The sequence below is a fragment of the Staurois parvus genome, unplaced genomic scaffold (assembly GCF_062004578.1).
Source record: "Staurois parvus isolate SC_StPar_1 unplaced genomic scaffold, SC_StPar_1.0 ptg000721l, whole genome shotgun sequence".
NCBI lineage: Eukaryota > Metazoa > Chordata > Amphibia > Anura > Ranidae > Staurois > Staurois parvus.
This window is the reverse complement of record NW_028318517.1, coordinates 1,879,290-1,901,302: the sequence shown is the minus strand read 5'-3', so window position 1 is coordinate 1,901,302 and position 22,013 is coordinate 1,879,290. Positions and strand designations below refer to the sequence as shown.

The following is a 22,013-nucleotide window of genomic DNA, read 5'->3' as shown; positions in this document are numbered from 1 at the left end:
CCCTGGTCACTTTCCTGAGCTGTGTTCCCCGTCCTGTATTCCTGGATTTCTCTCGGATAATCTTCCTTCTCTGTGCTGCAGACACAATTTATGTATCTAGACTGGATTTATGGAGATTCTGGGGTTCAGCTGGCAGCAAAATGTTGATTTTTACTATAAGCATTGCATAATGTAGGCACCCAGGACATGTGACTGGGATCTCCTGCCTTGTGCCTGACTCCTCCAGGGGACCTTCTCTGTTGTCTGCTGGCTGTGCCGGGTGGAGGGATATGTCTGTAGTGTCTCAGACCCAAGTCACTGAGTGCAGTCTCAGGAGATGGGAGGCAGCGGTGTGGGACCTACATAGTTACATAGTTAGTCTGGCTGAAAAAAGACATTCCATCTAGTTGTACCAATAAAAATAAAAGTTATAATCCGACACCCACAGCTGATCCACCAGAAGGCAAAAAAATCCTTCCTGACCCCCCGAGAGGCAATCAGATATTCCCTGGATCAACTTTCCCTATAAATGTTATATCCAGTTATATTCTGTGTATCCAAGAAAGAATCCAGGACTTTCCTACAGCAACCCCCCCTTATGTATTATACATGGAGATCATATCCCCCTTATGTATTATACATGGAGAGCGTATCCCCCCCTTATGTATTATACATGGAGATCATATCCCCCCTTATGTATTATACATGGAGATCATATCCCCCCCTTATGTATTATACATGGAGATCATATCCCCCTTATGTATTATACATGGAGATCATATCCCCCCCTTATGTATTATACATGTAGATCATATCCCCCCTTATGTATTATACATGGTGATCATACCCCCCCTTATGTATTATACATGGAGATCATATCCCCCTTATGTATTATACATGGAGATCATATCCCCCCTTATGTATTATACATGGAGATCATATCCCCCCCTTATGTATTATACATGGAGATCATATCCCCCTTATGTATTATACATGGAGATCATATCCCCCCCTTATGTATTATACATGGTGATCATATCCCCCCTTATGTATTGTACATGGAGATCAAATCCCCCCTTATGTATTATACATGGAGATCATATCCCCCCCTTATGTATTATACATGGAGATCATATCCCCCCCTTATGTATTATACATGGAGATCATATCCCCCTTATGTATTATACATGGAGATCATATCCCCCTTATGTATTATACATGGAGATCATATCCCCCCTTATGTATTATACATGGAGATCATATCCCCCCCTTATGTATTATATATGGAGATCATATCCCCCCTTATGTATTATACATGGAGATCATATCCCCCCCTTATGTATTATACATGGAGATCATATCCCCCCTTATGTATTATACATGGAGATCATACCCCCCCTTATGTATTATACATGGAGAGCATATCCCCCTTATGTATTTTACATGGAGATCATATCCCCTCTTATGTATTATACATGGAGATCATATCCCCCCTTATGTATTATACATGGAGATCATATCCCCCCCCCTTATGTATTATACATGGAGAGCGTATCCCCCCCTTATGTATGATACATGGAGATCATATCCCCCTTATGTATTATACAGGGAGATCATATCCCCCTTATGTATTATACATGGAGATCATATCCCCCCTTATGTAGTATACATGGTGATCATATCCCCCCTTATGTATTATACATGGAGAACATATCCCCCCTTATGTATTATATATGGAGATCTTATCCCCCCTTATGTATTATACATGGAGATCATATCACCCCTTATGTATTATACATGGAGATCATATCCCCCCTTATGTATTATACCTGGAGATCATATCCCCCCTTATGTATTATACATGGAGATCATATCCCCCTTATGTATTATACATGGAGATCATATCCCCCCTTATGTATTATACATGGAGATCATATCCCCCCCTTATGTATTATATATGGAGATCATATCCCCCTTACGTATTATACATGGAGATCATATCCCCCCTTACATATTATACATGGAGATCATATCCCCCCTTACGTATTATACATGGAGATCATATCCCCCCTTATGTATTATACATGGAGATCATATCCCCCTTATGTACAATACATTGAGATCATATCCCCCCTTATGTATTATACATGGAGATCATATCCCCCCCCCTTATGTATTATACATGGAGATCATATCCCCCCTTATGTATTATACATGGAGATCATATCCCCCCTTATGTATTATACATGGAGATCATATCCCCCCTTATGTATTATACATGGAGATCATATCCCCCCTTATGTATTATACATGGAGATCATATCCCCCCTTATGTATTATACATGGAGATCATATCCCCCCTTATGTATTATACATGGAGATCATATCCCCCTTATGTACAATACATTGAGATCATATCCCCCCTTATGTATTACACATGGAGATCATATCCCCCCTTATGTATTATACATGGAGATCATATCCCCCCTTATGTATTATACATGGAGATCATATCCCCCCTTATGTATTATACATGGAGATCATATCCCCCCTTATGTATTATACATGGAGATCATATCCCCCTTATGTATAATACATGGTGATCATATCCCCCCTTATGTATTATACATGGAGATCATATCCCCCCTTATGTATTATACATGGAGATCATATCCCCCTTATGTACAATACATTGAGATCATATCCCCCCTTATGTATTATACATGGAGATCATATCCCCCCCCTTATGTATTATACATGGAGATCATATCCCCCCTTATGTATTATACATGGAGATCATATCCCCCCCTTATGTATTATACGTGGAGATCATATCCCACCTTATGTATTATACATGGAGATCATATCCCCCTTATGTATTATACATGGAGATCATATCCCCCCTTATGTATAATACATTGAGATCATATCCCCCCTTATGTATTATACATGGAGATCATATCCCCCCTTATGTATTATACATGGAGATCATATCCCCCCTTATGTATTATACATGGAGATCATATCCCCCCTTATGTATTATACATGGAGATCATATCCCCCCTTATGTATTATACATGGAGATCATATCCCCCTTATGTATTATACATGGAGATCATATCCCCCCTTATGTATAATACATTGAGATCATATCCCCCCTTATGTATTATACATGGAGATCATATCCCCCCTTATGTATTATACATGGAGATCATATCCCCCCTTATGTATTATACATGGAGATCATATCCCCCCTTATGTATTATACATGGAGATCATATCCCCCCCTTATGTATTATACATGGAGATCATATCCCCCCTTATGTATTATACATGGAGATCATATCCCCCCTTATGTATTATACATGGAGATCATATCCCCCCTTATGTATTATACATGGAGATCATACCCCCCCTTATGTATTATACATGGAGATCATATCCCCCTTATGTATTATACATGGAGATCATATCCCCCTTATGTATTATACATGGAGATCATATCCCCCCTTATGTATTATACATGGAGATCATATCCCCCCTTATGTATTATACATGGAGATCATATCCCCCCTTATGTATTATACATGGAGATCATATCCCCCCTTATGTATTATACATGGAGATCATATCCCCCTTATGTATTATACATGGAGATCATATCCCCCCCTTATGTATTATACATGGTGATCATATCCCCCCTTATGTATTGTACATGGAGATCAAATCCCCCCTTATGTATTATACATGGAGATCATATCCCCCCCTTATGTATTATACATGGAGATCATATCCCCCCCTTATGTATTATACATGGAGATCATATCCCCCTTATGTATTATACATGGAGATCATATCCCCCTTATGTATTATACATGGAGATCATATCCCCCCTTATGTATTATACATGGAGATCATATCCCCCCCTTATGTATTATATATGGAGATCATATCCCCCCTTATGTATTATACATGGAGATCATATCCCCCCCTTATGTATTATACATGGAGATCATATCCCCCCTTATGTATTATACATGGAGATCATACCCCCCCTTATGTATTATACATGGAGAGCATATCCCCCTTATGTATTTTACATGGAGATCATATCCCCTCTTATGTATTATACATGGAGATCATATCCCCCCTTATGTATTATACATGGAGATCATATCCCCCCCCCTTATGTATTATACATGGAGAGCGTATCCCCCCCTTATGTATGATACATGGAGATCATATCCCCCTTATGTATTATACAGGGAGATCATATCCCCCTTATGTATTATACATGGAGATCATATCCCCCCTTATGTAGTATACATGGTGATCATATCCCCCCTTATGTATTATACATGGAGAACATATCCCCCCTTATGTATTATATATGGAGATCTTATCCCCCCTTATGTATTATACATGGAGATCATATCACCCCTTATGTATTATACATGGAGATCATATCCCCCCTTATGTATTATACCTGGAGATCATATCCCCCCTTATGTATTATACATGGAGATCATATCCCCCTTATGTATTATACATGGAGATCATATCCCCCCTTATGTATTATACATGGAGATCATATCCCCCCCTTATGTATTATATATGGAGATCATATCCCCCTTACGTATTATACATGGAGATCATATCCCCCCTTACATATTATACATGGAGATCATATCCCCCCTTACGTATTATACATGGAGATCATATCCCCCCTTATGTATTATACATGGAGATCATATCCCCCTTATGTACAATACATTGAGATCATATCCCCCCTTATGTATTATACATGGAGATCATATCCCCCCCCTTATGTATTATACATGGAGATCATATCCCCCCTTATGTATTATACATGGAGATCATATCCCCCCTTATGTATTATACATGGAGATCATATCCCCCCTTATGTATTATACATGGAGATCATATCCCCCCTTATGTATTATACATGGAGATCATATCCCCCCTTATGTATTATACATGGAGATCATATCCCCCCTTATGTATTATACATGGAGATCATATCCCCCCTTATGTATTATACATGGAGATCATATCCCCCCTTATGTATTATACATGGAGATCATATCCCCCTTATGTACAATACATTGAGATCATATCCCCCCTTATGTATTACACATGGAGATCATATCCCCCCTTATGTATTATACATGGAGATCATATCCCCCCTTATGTATTATACATGGAGATCATATCCCCCCTTATGTATTATACATGGAGATCATATCCCCCCTTATGTATTATACATGGAGATCATATCCCCCTTATGTATAATACATGGTGATCATATCCCCCCTTATGTATTATACATGGAGATCATATCCCCCCTTATGTATTATACATGGAGATCATATCCCCCTTATGTACAATACATTGAGATCATATCCCCCCTTATGTATTATACATGGAGATCATATCCCCCCCCTTATGTATTATACATGGAGATCATATCCCCCCTTATGTATTATACATGGAGATCATATCCCCCCCTTATGTATTATACGTGGAGATCATATCCCACCTTATGTATTATACATGGAGATCATATCCCCCTTATGTATTATACATGGAGATCATATCCCCCCTTATGTATAATACATTGAGATCATATCCCCCCTTATGTATTATACATGGAGATCATATCCCCCCTTATGTATTATACATGGAGATCATATCCCCCCTTATGTATTATACATGGAGATCATATCCCCCCTTATGTATTATACATGGAGATCATATCCCCCCTTATGTATTATACATGGAGATCATATCCCCCTTATGTATTATACATGGAGATCATATCCCCCCTTATGTATAATACATTGAGATCATATCCCCCCTTATGTATTATACATGGAGATCATATCCCCCCTTATGTATTATACATGGAGATCATATCCCCCCTTATGTATTATACATGGAGATCATATCCCCCCTTATGTATTATACATGGAGATCATATCCCCCCCTTATGTATTATACATGGAGATCATATCCCCCCTTATGTATTATACATGGAGATCATATCCCCCCTTATGTATTATACATGGAGATCATATCCCCCCTTATGTATTATACATGGAGATCATACCCCCCCTTATGTATTATACATGGAGATCATATCCCCCTTATGTATTATACATGGAGATCATATCCCCCTTATGTATTATACATGGAGATCATATCCCCCCTTATGTATTATACATGGAGATCATATCCCCCCTTATGTATTATACATGGAGATCATATCCCCCCTTATGTATTATACATGGAGATCATATCCCCCCTTATGTATTATACATGGAGATCATATCCCCCCCTTATGTATTATACGTGGAGATCATATCCCACCTTATGTATTATACGTGGAGATCATATCCCCCCTTATGTATTATACATGGAGATCATACCCCCCCTTATGTATTATACATGGAGATCATATCCCCCTTATGTATTATACATGGAGATCATATCCCCCCTTATGTATTATACATGGAGATCATATCCCCCCTTATGTATTATACATGGAGATCATATCCCCCCTTATGTATTATACATGGAGATCATATCCCCCCCTTATGTATTATACATGGAGATCATATCCCCCCCTATGTATTATACATGGAGATCATATCCCCTCCTTATGTATTATACATGGAGATCATATCCCCCCCTTATGTATTATACATGGAGATCATATCCCCTCCTTATGTATTATACATGGAGATCATATCCCCCCTTATGTATTATACATGGAGATCATATCCCCCCTTATGTATTATACATGGAGATCATATCCCCCCCTATGTATTATACATGGAGATCATATCCCCCCTTAATCTCCTCTTCTCAGTAGAGAATACATTCAGTTCCTCTAATCTTTCCTCATAGCTGATCTCCTCCATACCTCGTATCAGTTTGGTTGCCTTTCTTTGTACTTTCTCCAGTTCCCCAATGTTCTTTGACCCCCCCAAATCCTTCTCCACCATTGAGTCCCCCCCAGATCCTTCACCATTGACCCCCCCCAGATCCTTCACCATTGACACCTCCAGATCCTTCTCCACCATTGTCCCCCCCAGTTGTATCCCCCTAGTATGTATGATGCATATTCTTAGCCCCCCCAAGTGCAGGACCTTACATTTATCACCATTAGCCCTCATTGGCCCCATAGCCCCCCAATTACACAGAGCATTGAGGTCGGCTTGTAAGTTGGAGACATCCTGTAAGGACGTTATTCCCCGGCACAGCTTGGTGTCATCTGCAAAGACTGGAATGGGATTTATAATCTCACACCCCATATTGTTTATATATATATTAATAAGTAAGGGGCCCAACACTGAACCCTGGGGTACCCCACTAATAACACTGAACCTTGGGGTACACCACTAATAACACTGAACCTTGGGGTACCCCACTAATAACACTGAACCCTGGGGTACCCCACTAATCACACTGAACCTTGGGGTACCCCACTAATAACACTGAACCTTGGGGTACCCCACTAATAACACTGAACCCTGGGGTACACCACTAATAACACTGAACCTTGGGGTACCCCACTAATAACACTGAACCCTGGGGTACCCCACTAATCACACTGAACCTTGGGGTACACCACTAATAATACTGAACCTTGGGGTACCCCACTAATAACCCTGACCCTTGGGGTACCCCACTAATAACACTGAACCCTGGGGTACACCACTAATAATACTGAACCTTGGGGTACCCCACTAATAACCCTGACCCTTGGGGTACCCCACTAATAACACTGAACCTTGGGGTACCCCACTAACACTGATCCCTGGGGTACCCCACTAATAACACTGACCCTTGGGGTACCCCACTAATAACACTGAACCTTGGGGTACCCCACTAACACTGATCCCTGGGGTACCCCACTAATAACACTGAACCTTGGGTTACCCCACTAATAATACTGAACCTTGGGGTACCCCACTAATAACACTGAACCTTGGGGTACCCCATTAATCACACTGAACCTTGGGGTACCCCACTAATAACACTGAACCTTGGGGTACCCCACTAATAACACTGAACCTTGGGGTACCCCATTAATCACACTGAACCTTGGTGTACCCCACTAATAACACTGAACCTTGGGGTGCTCCACTGACACCCCCAGACCATTCAGAGTATGAATAATTAACCACTACTCTCTGAATACGATCTTTTAGCCAGTTTTCAATCCATTTACATTCAGATTTCTCTGTCCAAGTATACCACATCCCCCCGCGACTCCTCTGTCCAAGTATACCACATCCTCCCGCCACCCCTCTGTCCAAGTATACCACATCCCCCGCCACTCCTTTGTCCAAGTATACCATGTCCCCCCGCCACTCCTCTGTCCAAGTATGCCATGTCCACAATCACCCTTCTGTCCAAGTATGCCACGTCCATAATCACCTCTCTGTCCTTGTATATCATGTGCACCACCACCCCTCTGTCCAAGGATTTTCTCACCTCCAATCTAACCTGTTTCATGATGGTTTAATCCCAGCTCACCTCTACATGTTGTCTACAGTAAACATTTAAGCTTCCACTGATTACAGAATACTAATACTGAGAGTCCTGACCCTTATACTATATAACTTGTACATTACATCCTCCTGACCCCTGCACTATATACTCTATGTTGTACATTACATACTCCTGACCCCTGCACTATATACTCTATGTTGTACATTACCTACTCCTGACCCCTGCACTATATACTCTATGTTGTACATTCCATAGTCCTGACTTCTGCTCTCCCCCCTCCCCCCACTGCTATATATACACATAATATGTATTCTCTTTTGTTACACCTCTTTCCTCCCAGCTGGACATTTTATATCGGATGATGTGATTGGAGCACAGACTTTTACATGGTGATAATAATGTGATAACATCCTCCAACTTTGGACCCTTAAACAGAAAGTGATAATGAGGGAGGAGCCAATACCCCAATGATGGTGGTCTTCAGGATCAGTCCAGTCTTCATCTTGGTTGTTCTCCCCCCATCCTCACTCTCTGACCTCTGGTGGGGCTCAGCCCCGCTGTTCTTCATGACTAAATCATGGACTAAATAAGGAAGTGCAGTACTTCTTGTGTTGGGAAGATGGCGATGAGTGATAGAGGGGGTGGGGACCCTCGTCCTATAATCCCCTCATCACTGTCCCTCCTATAAAAGACAGTTCTGGTTGTTTCCTCACTCTCTGACTAAGGTCCATGAATAAAGAAATGACCTGGTAGGAGATCAGAGGAGCCATTTCCTAGTTCCCTTGAGGGTGGAATTGTAAGCTCCTCAGAGACCAAGCTGCCTGATGTGGGCGGAGTCCTGGTTTGGGGGAACCAATCAGCTCCTGTCTAGTAATCCTCTTTGTATTTTAGTCCATGGCCGGGAGATGAGGAAAACCTCCGAGGATTGTCTCACTTTGTCTCCAGACTGGAAAGTAGAAGATGAGGACATCACACAGTATAGTCCAGGAGAAAACCCGGCTCCCTCCAATGTCCATCCGGCACCACCCAGTGTAGATGGACCATCGGATTCCTCGTATCCTGAGGAATCTCAGACTGTGCGGGACCGGGCCGGCCTTCCAACAGGGAAGAGCTTCTCCTGTACTGAGTGCGGGAAGGGTTTTTGTTATCAATCCAGACTTAATGTGCATAAAAGATGTCACACAGGGGAGAAGCCGTATTCCTGTCCTGAGTGCGGGAAATGTTTTTCACGACTGTCCTATCTTCACACACATCAGAGATTTCACACTGGGGAGAAGTCATATTCCTGTACTGAGTGTGGGAAGGGTTTTCGTTATAAATCCAATCTTGATAGGCATAAAAGATCTCACACAGGGGAGAAGTCATATTCCTGTACTGAGTGCGGGAAGAGGTTAAGTTCTACATACCATCTTAATGTGCATAAAAGATATCACACAGGGGAGAAGCCGTATTCCTGTCCTGAGTGCGGGAAATGTTTTTCACAGAAGTCCAATCTTTCCACACATCAGAGATCTCACACGGGGGAGAAGCCGTATTCCTGTCCTGAGTGCGGGAAATGTTTTTCCCAGACGTCCCATCTTTACACACATCAGAGATCTCACACAGGGGAGAAGCTGTATTCCTGTCCTGAGTGTGGGAAATGTTTTTCAGACAAGTATTGTCTTCACACACATCAGACATCTCACACGGGGGAGAAGCCGTATTCCTGTACTAAGTGTGGGAAATGTTTTTCAGTGAAGTCCAGTCTTTTCAAACATCAAAGATCTCACACGGGGGAGAAGCCGTATTCCTGTTTTGAGTGTGGGAAATGTTTTTCAGATAAGTATTATCTTTCCAGACATCAAAGATCTCACACGGGGGAGAAGCCGTATTTCTGTTTTGAGTGTGGGAAATGTTTTTCAGATAAGTATCATCTTTCCAGACATCAGAGATCTCACACAGGGGAGATTCCATATCCCTGTCCTGAGTGCGGGAAATGTTTTACACGGAAGTCACATCTTTACATACATCAGAGATCTCACACGGGGGAGAAGCCGTATTCCTGTCCTGAGTGCGGGAAATGTTTTACACAGAAGTCACATCTTTACATACATCAGAGATCTCACACAGGGGAGAAGCCGTATTCCTGTCTAGAGTGTGGGAAATGTTTTTCAGTCAAGTCCAGTCTTCACACACATCAGAGATCTCACACAGGGGAGAAGCCGTATTCCTGTCTAGACTGTGGGAAATGTTTTTCAGGCAAGTCCCATCTTCACACACATCAGAGATCTCACACAGGGGAGAAGCCATATTCCTGTCTAGAGTGTGGGAAATGTTTTTCAGGCAAGTCCCATCTTCACACACATCAGAGATCTCACACAGGGAAAAAGCCATATTCCTGTCCTGAGTGTGGGAAATGTTTTTCAGACAAGTCCAGTCTTCACACACATCAGAGATCTCACACAGGGGAGAAGCCTTATTCCTGTCTAGAGTGTGGGAAATGTTTTTCAGTCAAGTCCCATCTTCACACACATCAGAGATCTCACACAGGGGAGAAGCCTTATTCCTGTCTAGATTGTGGGAAATGTTTTTCAGACAAGGTCAGTCTTCACACACATCAGAGATCTCATACAGGGGAGAAGCCATATTCCTGTCCTGAGTGCGGGAAATGTTTTTTAACAAAATCCAATTTTTCCAAACATCAGAGATCTCACACAGGGGAGAAGCCGTATTCCTGTTCTGAGTGCGGGAAATGTTTTTCACAGAAGTACAATTTTTCCAGACATCAAAGATCTCACATGGGGGAGAAGCCATATTCCTGCCCTGAGTGTGGGAAATGTTTTTTAGCTAAGACCAGTCTTTCCATTCATCAGAGATCTCACACGGAGGAGAAGCCACTTTCCTGTCCTGACTGTGGGAAATGTTTTTCACTGAAGTCCAGTCTTTCCAACCATCAGAGATCTCACACGGGGAAGAAGTCTCACACAGGGTAGATGATGTATTCTTGTCCTCAGTTTGGGAAATGTTTTTCATGGAAGTTCAATCTTTACACACATCAGAAATGTCACACACTCAGAGATCTCACACAGAAATTCCTGTTCTGAGTGCGGAAAATGTTTTTCAGTGAAGTCTAGCCTTCACACACATCAGAGATCTCACACGGGGGAGAAGCTGTATTCCTGTCCTAAGTGCGGAAAATGTTTTTCATGGAAGTCACATCTTCACACACAGAGATCTCACACAGGGGAAAAGCGATATTTCTGTCTGGAGTGCAGGAAATGTTTTTCACAGAATTCCCACCTTTATAGGCATTAGAGATCTCACACGGGGGAGAAGCTGTATTCATGTCCTAAGTGCGGGAAATGTTTTTCATGGAAGTCGCATCTTTCCAAACATCAGAGATCTCACACGGGGAAGCAGCCACTTTCCTGTCCTGAGTGAGGGAAATGTTCCTCACTGAAGTCCTGTCTTCCTGTACATCAGGGGTCCCACACAACCCTGGAGGTGTATTAGTGCCTTGAGTGCGGGAAATGTCTTCTAGATGAATGTTGCTGGACATCCCAGCTCTCATGTGGGGAAGAAGCACACCCTGATATACACCTCAGATATACTCCATGGCTGATCTTCATCATGGAAGAAACAGTTGATAAGGAGATGAGAGGCCCCCAAAGACATGGATGAAGTGCAGTAAATGTCGGGGTGCAGAGTGGTCAGTAGATCCTGGAAATGAAGGACACAACTTCAGCCCTTCTTGGGTGTCGGAGTTGCGTTTCCTGATAATGATATAGCGGGTTACAGAGCTAGAAGCCGGGAGAGCCCAGATCTCGTTATCGGGGAACTTTACACAGACAACAAGAACTTCTGAAGTTGATGTCCTTCATTTCAAGGCTCTACAGAACAGTGGTGACCCCGAAGCCTCTCTCTGTCTTCAGTCCATCCTTCTCCCATCCCCCAACAGGACGGAAGGAGAACTCTGCCCCAAACTAGGGGGGAACTTTCCTCATTATTTCCCTTGGCTTCTGTGTGGGTTTGGGTGGTTGGAGGAGTGCGGCACGAGAGGGAACACAGCTTGTTGTTCTATGTCTACATATGGGGTCTGGGTAGAGGGGATCCACCGGAAAATATTTCTACTCTTTGATTTTGTGCAAATCGTTTCTGTTTTCACTTTGAAGGGCAATATTATGTGTGGTTTGTAAAAGGGATTGGCCCAATAGATACCGCCCCACTTAGAGAATAGATGAACTAATATAACCAGCATTCATTCAGCCATGTCAGCCAGTAATCTATAAATATGAGAATCATGAGAAGATCCCTAGATGGATCCATAGACATGGAGGAGGGTGTGCAGCTTTGTAGAGTTGTCATTCCTACTATAGTCCATGATGTGGGACTTCTCTTGTCCTCATTACATTGGAGGACAGAAACTCTTCCATTGTGACGTTTATTCCCGAGCTCTCCCAGAATCCCTCAGCTTGGAATAATGGCCCCTGTGTCTGCAGAAACGTAGAGAATACTTCCATATACCGCGTCTCTTCATCTTGTTCATCCTTCTCGTTGGCAGAACAATGACATCTCAGCTAGACTAGAGGATGTGGGGACCACCACGGGATTATTTGGTGTTTGTAATCACCCCCCCCCCCCCCTTGTTCCTGCACTGAGGGGTCCCGGCTTCCATTCCTTCTCTATACACAGAACGAAATACTTCAGTTGGGGAGAAGTTTGTCCCTTGTGGGACTTGAGACCTGAAAATGACCCTTGTCTATTATTTGGTATAATAACTCCCATGGTTCAACCCGGGGAAACGATGAAAATATGATCTTCCTCATAGAAATTCTAACAAAAGGCAACATTTTACATTTTAGGTCAAAAATCATTTTAAATTGTTCCCCATTTATACAGAAGGAATGTACATGCTTTGTCACTGAGCGCACTGCTAGACAAAGGTTTTATCAATAGACCCCGAAATGTCAGGAGATATATTGTATTATATCATATTGTATTATATTATATTGTATCATATTATATTATATTGTATTCTATTGTATCATATTGTATTGTATTGTATTATATTATAAAGACGGGAAGTATGGAGCAGGTAACTGAACAGACCTCCCAGCAATGTCATTACCAGGCTGCAGCTAGGGGGAGCTCTAATGTTTAGAGTCGACCACAGGAGAGTGATTCCTTCTAGCTCATATAGACATACAACAATTATAGTGAAGTGAGACTTCTGAGACACAACATTATACATTGTAGCGCCCTCCTAGTACAGCCAGGGGGAGCTACACCCTAATGGTGTGATAGCCAGAGGGGTCAGATTGTGGTCAGGGCTGAGAGACTCTGCAGGCAGCCCCTCTGGAATATCCCTGTTTTGAACCTTTTAGAAGAGGGCCTTGGAGGAAGTGGGTGGATCTGAGGAGCCAGCCAGGCTGCACTCTTCAGGCATTTCAGCCAATCCCCAACAGAAGGCTTGACAAGGGGCTGGGACTCCCTCAATAGTGTAAGATCCTGCTGAGTAGTAGGAGTGGGGAGTGGAGTGTGAGCAGTCAGGTGGAAGATGTGAGGCTGGAGGAAGGAGGCCTAGTGGGATGGGGCTTGCCTGCAAGCAGTTGGAAAGGAGGAAAGGTTGGAGCCCACTGCACCACACCACAGAGACCCGCACCACACCACAGAGACCCGAACTACACCACAGAAACCTGCACCGCACCATAGAAACCCACACTACACCACAGAGACCCACACCACAGAAACCCGCACTACACCACAGAAACCCGCACTACACCACAGAAACCCGCACGACACCACAGAGACCCACACCACAGAAACCCACACTACAGAAACCCGCACTACACCACAGAAACCCACACCACAGAAACCCGCACTACACCACAGAAACCCGCACTACACCACACCACAGAGACCTGCACCACACCACAGAGACCAGAACTACACCACAGAAACCTGCACCGCACCATAGAAACCCACACTACACCACAGAGACCCACACCACAGGAACCCGCACTACACCACAGAGACCCACACCACAGAAACCTGCACTACACCACAGAAACCCACACTACACCACAGAGACCGGCACCACACCACAGAGACCTGCACCACACCACAGAGACCCGAACTACACCACAGAAACCTGCACCGCACCATAGAAACCCACACTACACCACAAAGACCCACACCACACCACAGGAACCCACACTACACCACAGAAACCCACACTACACCACAGAGACCTGCACCACACCACAGAGACCTGCACCACACCACAGAGACCCCAAACTACACCACAGAAACCTGCACCGCACCATAGAAACCCACACTACACCACAGAAACCCACACTACACCACAGAGACCCACACTACACCACAGAAACCCACACTACACCACAGAAACCCACACTACACCACAGAAACCCGCACTACACCACAGAAACCCGCACCACACAATAGAGACCCGCACCACACCACAAAAACCCATACTACACCACAGAGACCCGCACCACATCACAGAGACCCGCACCGCACCACAGAGACCCGCACCGCACCACAGAAACCCACACTGCACCACAGAGACCCGCACCGCACCACAGAGACCTGCACCGCACCACAAAGACCCACACCACAGAAACCCACACCACACCACAGAGACCCGCACCGCACCACAGAAACTTGTACTACACCACACCACCGAGACCCACACCACACCACAGAGACCTGCACTACACCACAGAGACCCGCACCACACCACAGAAACCCGCACTACACCACAGAGACCTACACTACACCACAGAGACCTGCACCACACCACAGAGACCTGCACCACACCACAAAAACCCACACATCAGAAACCTGCACCACGCTCCTACAAACACAGTCCCACACATGTGGCAGCTATTCTCACAAAGGGGGCCCCACAATTCACTCCATGTCCACAAATACTCATACTGGCTCCCATTAACCCTTTCACTGCCAGGGCTGTTTTTGCACAAATGGGAAAATGCAGATCTGGGGCCTGAAGGTTAGCTAAACCCCTCCCCAAAAAATATATTTTCTAACGTGGTGATTGTTAAGGTGTTCCCCGTACACAGATTCCCCTTCATATCCGCCTTTATTTCCTCCTTTCCCCCATTTTCTATGTTGGGATCTTTTCTACAATACTTTGTTATAATAATGGAACACGTTGTGTATTGTATTGTACACCAATAATAATGACTCCGCTCCCACATTCCAGACAAGGGATCTTCCTGACCAATCAGATTTCTGCCTTTACTATTTCCTGAATGTTTTTTTTCTGCAATCTTGTTGAAAGTGAAATTATAATAAAAAATGTATTGAACAAAAACAAAATCCTGTGTGTGTGCAATGATGACAAAGCTGTGTATCCAGAAACGGCTGGTCGGTGACACTTCCATATACAGCCCAATGAAGTGACAAGGAAGCCCTAGAACCCTTTGGAGGAACCCTGGCTGAGAAAGGCTGGACTAGGCAGTTACATATCTCTGCCCCCCTTGCAGGGTTCCCAACCCTCCGGGACTTTTATTACTGACACAACATGAAATAGAATAGAATGGATAGATAATGTGGACATTGTAGTCAATGGAAGGTGATGAAGGGACGGGCAGAATCAAGCTCCTTGATAGTAGAGGCAGACCCGATCAGTCCTCATGGGGGTCACATACATGTATAATAGACCCTTGTGGTGTCATGGAGGGCAATCCTCAGGTATCCTCATATGTAGATGATAGTCACTGAGATATCAGATAAAGCCACACGCTGCTATCTCACACTTGGCACAAAGACAGCCAGTAGATGGATGTAAAGAGATGACGGAACGGGGCACTTGTAGAGTCAAAGGAGGCAGCGGTCACCATTCACTTTCAGCACAGGAGAGTCCCTCAATCCTCAGTGAGGTCATATACATACATGGCAGACCCATATAGATCCCATAGGGGGTAATCCACGTAGTCATCCACGGATAATTGTGGTAATAGCAGTGTTGCCAGTATATGGATGGCGGGTTATAATGACAGGATAGATAGTGCAGTAGGCAGTGGGTGAGCAGAAATATGAGACTGATAGAGCCCTGTGTGCCAGCGATAGGAACAAGGACATCAGACAGGTGGAGCTCAGCCAAGCAATTTCCATGAATGGGGACTCCCGCAGTGTATTAGTGCCTTAGTCCAAAAAACAGAGTCCGCTCACCCATCCAAGTGCCGTTTGCTAATGCATTGTCCTCCCGCTGCATAGTGGAAGTGTAGAGGCACGCCGTGTAATCATCTGTGGATGAGGAGGTCTGCAAAGAGGTCTAGTGTGTCCAGAGCAATGCGGCCAGGTGGTGAGGCCATGTGGAGAGGCCTGGATGCCGGGGACACGGGCGTCATGATGTTGTGATGTCAATGTGTTTCATCCACTGAGTCACGTGAGCTTCTTCAGCCCACAGCACACCGGACACACTAGACCTCTTTGCAGACCTAATCATCCACAGATGACTACACGGCATAACTCTACACTTCCACTATGCAGCCGGAAGACAATGCATTAGAAAACAGCACTTGGATGGGAAGCAGAAGGAGCCAAGAGAGGATGAGGAGCAGGAGGAACCTGGAAAAAATGGGAAGGTGAAGAAGCCTAGAGAGCATGGGGAGGTGAAGAAGCCTAGAAAGGATGAGAAGGAGCCTAGAGATGATGAGGAGGGGATGGAGCCTAGAGATGACGAGGAGGAGAAGGAGCCTAGAGAGGGAACGGAGCCTAGAAAGGAGGGGGAGGGGATGGAGCCTAGAGAGAATGGGGGGGAGAAGGAGCCTAGAGAGGATGGGTGGGGGGCAGAAACCTAAGGAAAATGGGAGAGAGGGAGACTAGGGTGGATAGGGAAGGGAAAAAAAGTATAGAGAATGGGAAAGGAGCATAGAAAGGATGTGGAAGGGAAGGAGCCTAGAGAGGACAATGAGTGGAAGGAGCCCAGAGAGGATGAGAAGGGAAGGAGCCTAGAGAGGATGGGGAGGGGAAGGAGCCTAGAGAGGATGAGAAGGGAAGGAGCCTAGAGAGGATGGGGAGGGGAAGGAGCCTAGAGAGGATGAGAAGGGAAGAAGCCTAGAGAGGATGGAGAGTGAAGGGAACTTAGAGAAATTGTAGGCAATTGAGCTTAGAGAGTTTGGGGAGGGAAAGGAGCATAGAAAAGATGGGGTGGGGAAGGACCATGGAGAGGATGGGAGGGGAATACATTTGAGTAAGTTTCTGGTACTACAGACTCCATGCAGTCACCTCTGCCATTCAGCACTTGCCATTGTCCTCACTGTGTTCATTTTCTACAAACACCAACCCATAGGTGCCTCCCTCCCAGGAATACAGAACACATTTCTCAGATGATCCCAGTATTGGACCCATTTAGTATGCTGGACATGAAAGTATTCTGCATCCAACCTTCTGGAAAAGACAAACATATTCCCCCCCCATCCCTTCACTGGGTTGTTTTACAGAAGAACTAAAGGCATTGATTTTCTGGAGAGTGGAGAGGGATGAGACCTCCTGTTGGTTTCTATTGCTGCCTCGGCCTCCTTTAGGGAGATTCAGCCTCTCTATTTGTCCTGTTTACAATTATTACCGAAAGTGATATAAAATCCTGAGATTTGGGTTGTCACCAGAACAGGACCAGGAAAAGAGGCCTCCCTATGACACCATTGTATGTAGGGGGCGCTCTGCAACTAGATTTCACACCATCCTATATAGGGGCAGCTTTCCAAATATATTATTACACACTGTACAGTATTCTCTCTCCACCCTCTACATTGTAACCCCCCCGGGACACCCCCCATGTGTACATCTGGAGGTCATCTTTCCAGAATCATTCCAATGATAAAACACACACCACCAGATTAATATGACACATGTACTGGTGGTCCAATGAGAACCCTCCAGGCCCCAGCAGTGCACACCCCCAGATTAATACAACACGTACTGGTGGTCCAATGAGAACCCTCCAGGCCCCAGCAGTGCACACCCCTAGATTAATACGACACGTACTGGTGGTCCAATCAGAACCCTCCAGGCCCCAGCAGTGCACACCCCCAGATTAATACGACACGTGTGCTGGTGGTCCAATCAGAACCCTCCAGGCCCCAGCAGTGCACACCCCCAGATTAATATGACACGTACTGGTGGTCCAATCAGAACCCTCCAGGCCCCAGCAGTGCACACCCCCAGATTAATACGACACGTGTGCTGGTGGTCCAATCAGAACCCTCCAGGCCCCAGCAGTGCACACCCCCAGATTAATACAACACGTGTACTGGTGGTCCAATCAGAACCCTTCAGGCCCCAGCAGTGCACACCCCCAGATTAATATGACACATATACTGGTGGTCCAATCAGAACCCTTCAGGCCCCAGCAGTGCCCCCAGCCCTGAATTCTCACCAATGGAACTCTCCAGTGAAATCTCCTCTCATCAATTACTAGCCGGATTCTCTCTATTACCTCCTGTATGTACAAAACTCCCCCAAATCTCTCCCCTCCTCACCATCCACTAGAAATTGGAGGAATTGTTTCTTCTTCCTGAAATCCAGACCTAGAGAGGAATAGAAAAGATCCAACAAACCCCACAAAGTCTTTTTATAGAGATTTATTCCATCAAATCCAAACTATTCTACACATATTTATTCCATGGAATATGAAGAGATTTTTCTATCAATAATCCCATCAAATCTGCGTGTTTATTGGACTTTATTCCCAGCAATAATCAATCAGGAATCCATGCCAGCAATCATCAGATCAATAGGAATGTTTCCAATATCCAGTGATCACGGTTTGATCCTCCAACATAACCAGTGCACAGAATGATAAATCTATCCCATGAAATGGATCTTATTGATTGGTTGATGTCATTGATTGATCTATTGATTCCCTTCTATGATAGAATAGATTGATTTCTCCATGTATTGATCATCCTCTCCATATATCTCTTCACCTTGTCTAACATCATACAAATCCTGAATGCTATAAATCTCAGTCCTGTCCATGAATTGTATGTGACTCGGGTCTTTATAATACCATATACTGGACTGTTACTTCATTCCCTATTTTTATATCGTCTTCTTACACCTGTCCTGATGAAGTGACACTTTGAAGCCATGAAACGCGTTGATGGTGTATTTTACATTCACTTGTCCAGTAAACACCGACCTTCTGAAGAAAACATTTCAGAGTTTCCTCCTTTACTATGGGCTCCTCTGCTGACCTCACCCTCATTTTTTCTTGGGGTGAAAGTTCTCCACCGGGATCCAAATCCTGCTTAGTATATGATGATCCGGAATTCCCCGAAAATTACCAAAACTTTATTCTCCAGGGCCTCTAATAATAGATGTTTGGGGGTTTATCTCATCTTCAGGCCTAAAATCTGCATTTTCCCATGTGTGCAAAATAATGAGGAAACAGCTCTGGCAGTGAGAGGGTTAAGGTGGGCTAGATGGGATCACTCTGCTGGGGTCACACTGTACACATTAGAGCGCCCCCTAGCTGCAGCCTGGTAATAACATAGCTGGGAGGTCTATTCACTGCTACATACTTCCCACCTTTATAGAAACATATAAATGGTTAGCACTTCCTCCTAGAAGAACTGGCGTTGTTGGTTTAAATCCCAACCACTGCCATACCTGCCTGGAGTTTGCGTGTTCTCCCTGTGCCTGCGTGGGTTTCCTCTGGGTACTTGCATGGGTAAAGACATGCTGGAAGGTGATTTGGCTCCTGTCTATATTGGCCCTAGTATGTGTATGTTGAATGTTAGGGACCTTAGACTGTAGGCTCCTCGGGGGCGGGGACTGATGGGTAATATGTAAATTGATGGCCCTATATAAGTAGCTGTAATCATCTAGGAGTCTGTTCATAAAACAATTGCACAGCAATACACCCGGTGAATGTGCCTGTCATTCCCTCTGTGTGAATGGGATGGGGGGAGTAGAGGGAGTAGGCTCTGTGCTGGGCGGGGTGAATGGTTTCCATGGATATAAAATGGAGAATACCACATTTGGCAATAAGATGGTTGTAATTTCTATGATACTTAGCGCCATCTAAAGGCCAGAAAAGTATGGCATTTATTTATTGACTTTCAATCATCCTTGCCCCTAGGTGGATGCTGCACCCATCCCCCGCTGGGTCCAAGTGTGAGAACTCAGCGATCACGTGATTGCTGACCAGGAGTTCTCACAGCCGTTCTGAGCAGAGAGTGGTGACTGTCAGTCACCGCTCTCTGCCCTGCCCCCCCCCCCCACACTCACTGGGCTGTGGAGGGGGAGGGTGCGGCTGGTCCAGACTCTGATGTCGGAATCTTTCACCAGCCTGGACCGGCTGAGTGACGTCAGCTGACAGCGGGCTTCACCTGAAAACGGGTCACAGGAGATCAGAATGAACTGCACTCCTCTGATCCACAGGAGAAGTACAGACAAAAGAGCTTTGCCTGAACTTCTCCTTCAAAGAATATGTTCCTCCAACACGTCCTATTCCTGATCTGTGCCGGCTGTCCCATGTCCTGGTATGAAGACGTCTCCTCTTCTCTCTGCATTGCTTCCTTTGTGTGAGATCCCCGGTGATCCTGCCAGTCCCTCTGATTTCCTATTAAAAACTGACCACAGTAGGCATGAGAGCTCAGCGTGGTCAGTTCTGTAGCTGTGCTGGGAGCTCAGTCTGCTCTCCTCCAATCATCAGACTTGTCTTGACATCTCCCCTCCCTGCACAGCCATTCACTGGGAAGACCAGTGAACTGAAGACAAGTGATCACATGAACAGTAGTAAGGAGAATGTCACTTCCTGATATCATTGCTTACTACTAGTGAAATCTGTGAATGATCACCGAGGTCACATGGTACAGGGCTATTCCCAACAGACTTGTACCATGTGACAAGCTGTGACCAATCACAGCTCTCACAGTATTTCTTAATGGCTGCAGGAAAGCAGCCGGAGAGAAGGAGAAATAATTGTTTTTACAGCCTTTATGGGTGTAAAAAAACATAAATAATAATATAAAAAAATAAAAATGTAAATTTTTTTTGAAAAATTATAATTTTTAGTTATAAACTAATTTGGGTTTTTTTTTTACTAAAAAGATATCTGAATATATTTTGGCCAAAATTTATGAAGAAAGATTATTTATTTGCAATATTTTATAAGAGAAACACTTTTTTTACAAAGTTTTTGGACATTTTCATTTCTATAGCAAAAAAAAAAAAAAATTCCAGAGGTGAATAAATACCACCAAAATAAAGTTTTATGGGTCTCAGAGTGCGGGAGTGTGACCTCAGAATGCGAGAGTGTGACCTCAGAGAGCGGGAGTACGACCTCAGAGTGCGGGAGTATGGCCTCAGGGTGCGGGAGTGTGACCTCAGAGTGAGGGAGTGTGACCTCAGAGTGAGGGAGTGTGACCTCAGGGTGTGGGAGTGTGACCTCAGAGTGAGGGAGTGTGACCTCAGGGTGTGGGAGTGTGACCTCAGGGTGTGGGAGTGTGATCTCA

General features: G+C 44.5%; 1 protein-coding gene across 1 annotated transcript in view; it reads right to left on the bottom strand.

Annotated features, from left to right (window-relative positions):
- LOC149445424 (uncharacterized) overlaps nt 1–22,013 on the bottom strand; it is a 162,122-nt gene that overhangs the window by 79,466 nt on the left and 60,643 nt on the right. The gene's annotated exons all lie outside the window — the stretch shown is intronic.